This window comes from Procambarus clarkii, chromosome 42 (assembly GCF_040958095.1).
Source record: "Procambarus clarkii isolate CNS0578487 chromosome 42, FALCON_Pclarkii_2.0, whole genome shotgun sequence".
NCBI classification, from domain to species: Eukaryota; Metazoa; Arthropoda; class Malacostraca; order Decapoda; family Cambaridae; genus Procambarus; species Procambarus clarkii.
This window is the reverse complement of record NC_091191.1, coordinates 35,271,650-35,278,581: the sequence shown is the minus strand read 5'-3', so window position 1 is coordinate 35,278,581 and position 6,932 is coordinate 35,271,650. Positions and strand designations below refer to the sequence as shown.

Sequence of the window (6,932 nt, the reverse complement as noted above, 5' to 3'; positions counted from 1 at the left end):
GAACCTGGTCACGTGCATGGAGAACCAGGTCACGTGCATGGAGAACCTGTTCACGTGCATGGAGAACCACGTCACGTGCATGGAGAACCTGGTCACGTGCATGGAGAACCATGAACGTGCATGGGGAACCTGGTCACGTGCCTGGGGAACCTGGTCACGTGCATGAAGAACCTGGTCACGTGCATGGGGAACCTGGTCACGTGCATGGAGAACCTGGTCACGTGCATGGAGAACCTGGTCACGTGCATGGAGAACCTGGTCACGTGCATGGGGAACCACGTCACGTGCATGGAGAACCTGGTCACGTGCATGGGGAACCACGTCACGTGCATGGAGAACCTGGTCACGTGCATGGAGAACCACGTCACGTGCATGGAGAACCTGGTCACGTGCATGGAGAACCACGTCACGTGCATGGAGAACCTGGTCACGTGCATGGAGAACCTGGTCACGTGCATGGAGAACCTGGTCACGTGCATGGAGAACCTGGTCACGTGCATGGAGAACCTGGTCACGTGCATAGGGAACCACGTCACGTGCATGGAGAACCTGGTCACGTGCATGGGGAACCACGTCACGTGCATGGAGAACCTGGTCACGTGCATGGAGAACCTGGTCACGTGCATGGGGAACATGGTCACGTGCATGGAGACCCACGTCACGTGCATGGAGAACCTGGTCACGTGCATGGGGAACCTGGTCACGTGCATGGAGAACCAGGTCACGTGCATGGAGAACCTGTTCACGTGCATGGAGAACCACGTCACGTGCATGGAGAACCTGGTCACGTGCATGGAGAACCACGTCACGTGCATGGGGAACCTGGTCACGTGCATGGGGAACCTGGTCACGTGCATGGAGAACCTGGTCACGTGCATGGAGAACCTGGTCACGTGCATGGGGAACCTGGTCACGTGCATGGAGAACCTGGTCACGTGCATGGAGAGCCTGGTCACGTGCATGGAGAACCTGGTCACGTGCATGGAGAACCTGGTCACGTGCATGGGGAACCTGGTCACGTGCATGGGGAACCTGGTCACGTGAGTAGTGAATAAGGAGACAGATTGAGGTAAAAAAATTTCAGAAACGGTTGGGCACTTCCATGCCGACTTGACCCTGTCGGGCCAGATCGTCCATCCCTCTTGTTTTAGGTGGTTAGGTTAGGGCACAGTCAGCGCGCTCCTGGCTGGCTGGCGGTGGTGGGGTGGTGGTCCCCCCTGGGGTCCCTGGGGGACCACCACCCATGGTGTACCTGAGGAACTGGTGCCCTATCCTAACCTGTTTTTTTGCACGATTCGGCTCGAGCTTTTAAGATGAGTCTAGGGCCTCAAGGAGGGGGTCTCTACTTATGAGAGGTACCGAGGATGAATGTTCAATAGTTGGAAACCAAAAAATACACTGGTGAAAGGCGTATAAACGTTTTTGGAGTATTTTAATGGCATGAGCAAAAATGCACGATTTGTCCCGGGGGTGTTACGAGAGTACTACGGTATCAATTTGGGGGCCCTTACTTTTGAATGGATCAGAGGGTGAATGTTCAATAGATTCAAACCAAGAAACACAGTTGAAAGCGAATATAGAAGTTTTTGGAGTACTTTAATGAGGCTATGACTGAATAGTATAGGGAGTCCTTGGGCACAGCTCCATTTTCTGTAATGGTCAGAGGTGGATAACCCCAGTGGGGGTCAAGCATACAAGGGGGGTCAAGATTCCTTACAAAGACCAAGTTTGGATATATAGCCTTATCTTGAATTTGCATGATACTGTGGGGTACATTGACATGAAGGACGAGTCATAGAACAGGATCTGCATGTGAGATGGGTCATATTGGGGTTTTAAAGAAGTTAAGATAGCTTTAAAGAGTCCTGTGTGCTTGATAGTGGGGAAATGTTCAGTCAATAATTCTCGTGTTTTGAATCTGAATGAGGGGTCCTAGTTTGCGTTCTAGTCGTAAAATGAGTTCCTTAGTATATTTGCTATGGAAAATGAGCTTTCAGTACTCTATATAATTTGAAATGAGGTCAAGAAAGACATGTTTATGTGCGGGAAGAGTCAGGTTGGAAACTGTTTATTTCAGTCATCCCCCCTTGGCTTTGCTCCGTTTTCTGTAGCTAAAGTAAAGATTCCATTTTCTGTGGCATACAGTTGATTACTGGTGAAAAAGGCATACTTGAATTTGTATGGTTCTAACCTGTTTATAGATATATTTTTCGGGCCTCAAATTAGATTTTAATATGAAAAATAGCATCAAATGTATGTCTATCTTTTGTAATAAACGTTACAAGCATTAACAATACCTGTGATATTTCATAGCATACGAAAAGAAGTTTAAATAGTGGGGCCTCAGCCATATTGTGTTGGGTTTGACACTTCTAACATTAATTTGACACTCATAAATATACTATAAAGGAAAGTAGTTGAGTGGTTTAAGTAATTTAATATGTATTGGGGTATTCTGTATTAAATTTCATTTTTTAACATCATAATAGTTTTCAGCTATTGTGGTGGGGGCCCAATAACTTCATATAGCGCAACGACTGGCGCTATCTGTACTTAGTCCCCCCTAAACTTAAAACAGTTGCACAATCTTACTTAAACACATTGCTAAACTCTTATACACAAACAAAAACTAAATTTTTAACTTACTCAAATAAACCCAGGGCTTTCACATTCGCGCAAAATACTTAGTCCCCCCTAAACTTGAACACTCACAATCTTACGGTGCTTTAATTTCCAAAGCCTTCCAAACCTGCACTGGGTCCTGCCCTGCTGACTGCGGCTGGATGGATTACAATTGAGCCAAAAACAGTTGGTCAGGGCGAGATACGGCCTCATTTTTAGAGACATTTACTATAGCAAAAGCTTGAACGTCGAGAACTGAATGCGGGCCTGCACGAGAGTTGTTCTTGGCACTCAAATGTTTAGAGATTAAAATACATAGAATCTGCAAGAGCCCACCCTAAGTCGCTCACGCGGCCAATAGACATGTTTTTCGCCCAAATGTATTTATTTAAAATAATACGTCAGATAGAAAGAGTTTCGCATTGCTATTATATTTACCTTATAAAGCCTCTTTATAAAAATGACATGCCACTGCGTATTATGATTGTTTGATAATAAATATTGCATAAATACTTACACGATTTCATAAACAAAAAAAAACTTTTAATGAGCCATGGTTGGAAGGCTTTATCATTACAGTAATTACAAACTTTTAAAACTAACTAAAAATATATGTCTCATAGAGGAAGATTTATTCTTCAGGATATATATTATTTAATAATTAAGAGTTTCATTCTGTATAAAAAATGAAAGTTGCCAATATTTTCAAAGCTCTGGCCACTAATTTTTTATAAAGGTTTTCCAAGGGAGTAAATCTTGCTTCCTCTTTCTCCCAAATGTTTCCTCATTTGCACAGGAGCAGAGCAACCTTCGTGCGGGCCCTGGTTCAGTTCCCCAACGTCCGAGCTAATGGACATTACAAATTTCACTAAATGATGCAGTATCTTAGCTGTCTCTCTAATTATAAAGGTGTTAATCTTTTTTTTTTAACCTTTGAGTGCTAGGTCTCAAAAAGGTTCTTTACCTCAGAAAGAAAGAGAGAGAGAGAGATTCTATTTTTGTCCATATTCGAGCGGAATGTTGAACAACCTTCGTGCGGGTCCTGGTTCAGTTCCCCAACGTCCGAGATATTGGACATTACAAATTTCACTAAATGATTCATTATCTTAGCAGCCTCTCTAATTATAAAGTTGTTAATCTTTTTTATAACCTTTGAGTGCTAGTTCTCAAAAGGTTCTTTACCTCAGAAAGAGAGAGAGAGAGAGAGATTCTATTTTTGTCCATATTCGAGCGGAATGTTGAGCAACCTTCGTGCAGGACCCGGTTCAGTTCCCCAACGTCCGAGCTATTGCACATAGCAAATTTCTCTAAATGAGGCAGTATCTCGCCCCCACCCCCCGGATCAATGATTTTAGGGCAGTAAATAAGCAATTGCAATCTAATCCCCCCCCCCCCAAAAAAAAAATACTGTTCATGAAAATGTGAGCTTATTTATACTAATTTATGAATATAAAAAAACAACTCGACATTTGTACAATTTTTATTTACATAAATAAATTAGTCTCTATGCCTTTTTTGTCTTCTTAGGAAATAATCGGTCGAAGGACATGCGAAATGGTGCGTCTGCAAATGGGGCAGTTTCTCATAGATACAAGACAATTACTGCATGTTACCATATGTCTGCAGGGCAGCAGTACGACACTCAACGCATTGTTAAAGCACACCTTACACAAAATATCAGCAGCCCAAGACGTTGGCGTAGATGTGTTCATCACAGTTTCAACATGGGATGTCGCATCAAAGTCTGTGGCCTCTTCGCCAGTTTCAACATCCATTTCATTAGCGACTATAGTCGTCTCTTCCGCCTCTGTTTCAACAGGAGAAGGCAAAGCCCGCAAACCAAGATTAGTGCTCATGAACCCGCTCATTGATCCAACAACGTCGACATCCATTTCATTAGCTGTGGCGACTGTTTCCATGTCAGAGGGCGCGGATTGCCATTCCAGATTCGCAGGCTCTACCCTACCTTCCACATCCTCATGATGAATTCCCCTTAAACCCATTTCGGCTTTAGTGCTCTCTTGCATATACCACAACATTAATTCTATACATCTGGCCTCTGTAACAAACGGTAATAAATCTTTGGTGCTTTTGAGATATAGCCTTAAGGCAGGTCTCACACAGACATCAGGAAATCCAAAATGTTCAATTAATGCTGGGAAAAAACCCAAACCTTCCATCAGACCAGTTAAAAGATGTTCATCTATGGGTTTTATAGTTCGACGCTGCGAAGATTCTCTAGCATTCTTAATGAACTGTGCATCCTTTTTAATGTTGACAAAGGTGCACTCAGGATACCATTGCGCGTGCAGTGTCCAAGGGTCGTCAGCGGGTTCCCAATTACGAAAACCATTCCCACAGAAAAAGCAGCGCATGTGGTCACTTAGGCCTGTAAATTTAAGAAAAAAAATATTCCCATTCATTATTATTATTATAGCTCACATCCGGCAATGTTGTAATACAAAAACACACACACGCGCGCGCACACACACACACACACACACACACTTCCCGGGACCAAAGAGCCAGAGCTCCACCCCCGCAAGCACAATTGGGGGAGTAAACACACTTTTTTTTCAGATATATACAAGAGTTGTTACATTCTTGTACGGCCTAGGATTTCGGGCAGGTCCCTAGAATACAATCCCCACCTCGAAGAATCGTTTTTTACAACCAAGTACCCATTTTACTGTTGAGTTAAACAGAGGCTACAGTTAAGGATTTGCGCCCAGTAAATCCTCCCCGGCCAGGAGGATACACACGCACACACTAAAAATAACAAAAACTCCAACAATATTTGTTTACCACAGAAGAAAAATCCTGATTCTGCCAATTCGTGAGATGTTTGCTTGACACAACCAGTCCAGCTGAGGTCGAATGTTTCCAAACGCTGTTTGTATGTTGCCAAGCCTGGATATCTAGGTTTAGCGTATGGAATTACCCCCAGAACCTGCAAATCATCTCCAGTCATTTTAGTTTCTTCCTCGCGGGGTGGGGTCTCTAAAAAAACAAAGATGCTCCATCACATATATGCATAAGACACAGGTTCTAAGTCAATTCTTTCAAAAACAAAAAAAAATAAAGAAAAATTATTTGAAAAGACTTACTGCGTTTATACTTATTTTTTTTTTGTCCTCCCTCCACATCGCCAATACTAATTATTCACAGATAAACTAGTAAATTATATTTATACAATATACTCACGATCAGATGTTGCTATATTCTTTGGTTCGAATAGGGGTGAAAAGAAATCCAGCCCATATTCGAATGCCAGTTTGGTGATTTCCAAAGGAACGTTATTGTCCTTTTCGCCTCTTATGAAGGAACAATTTGGCGACACTTTCGCATGCCTACTACGGGGCGTATCGCCCTCAATCCAAGCATGCACAACTTTACAACAAAAGGCGCAGGAACAATGATCCGCAACTCTCAGATAATAAAATCCCTCATTCACCAGGTCTTGGGGGTTTACAGGCCAATTTATAAAGGTGACTAAACGCATTTGGGCACATTTAAGACTGTCCCTGGAGTAAAACGTTTTAGTACGGGAAGGTTCCATTGTGTACTGGTGCGACACTGGCGAATGGAGGCAAGATCCTAGGCTATATATTGCCCGTCCTTTCCCTCCCCGAAATAAGTGTCAAAGATCGCTACATATGTGCTAGTTTCTTTTTTTTTTTTGGTTTGGCAATTCTAGCCACCGCTACTCTTTTTTTATGGCATAATTATGAGGAAACAGGGAAAGGAAAAAATGACTCGCAAATGTGCTAAATCATGTTGCATAATGCAGTGAATTAAAAAAAAAAAAAGATGGCAGTTGGTAGTCTAGGAAAGGTGACCAAGTACTTATTTTTTGTGATAATTATCGAGAAATGTCATTAACTACATAAGGCATCCCTAATGTCAATAAGTTATCACAAACCTTCCAATAATGATGTGGCCTCCATGACTTTATATATATTTCATTTAGGGAATATGGTCTGACTACGGTTTTTTCATGGGGGGGGGGGGGGGGGGGAACATTAAAAAAAAAAATTGTAACATGTCGCACTGTGTTTGAGCTTTTCTGCTTCTGAAAAAAAAGGTTGCCAGTGTTTGGGTATTAAGCTGACGTATATTGATATTTTATGGCAAGATATTATGAGATACATATTGCGCTATTTGAGGTGTTTTTTTTTTATGCTAATTAAGTCAGTGAAAAAAAAATGTTCCTATGGGCTTCTTGTTGGTCGCGGCCCTTATAATAATAATATAAATATTTGCTCAGTACGTGGTAACTTTTACACGCACTAGCAGGGATGGAGATATAA

General features: G+C 42.5%; 1 long non-coding RNA gene across 1 annotated transcript; it reads right to left on the bottom strand.

The window, feature by feature from the left end:
• Positions 1-4,086: 4,086 nt before the first annotated feature.
• LOC123768523 (uncharacterized) lies at positions 4,087-5,589 on the bottom strand. The gene is made up of 2 exons (XR_011231277.1): positions 5,428-5,589; positions 4,087-5,011 (listed from the first exon to the last, which is right to left on the bottom strand). It is a non-coding gene; the product is annotated as an uncharacterized lncRNA (long non-coding RNA).
• Between the last annotated feature and the right edge of the window lie 1,343 nt (positions 5,590-6,932).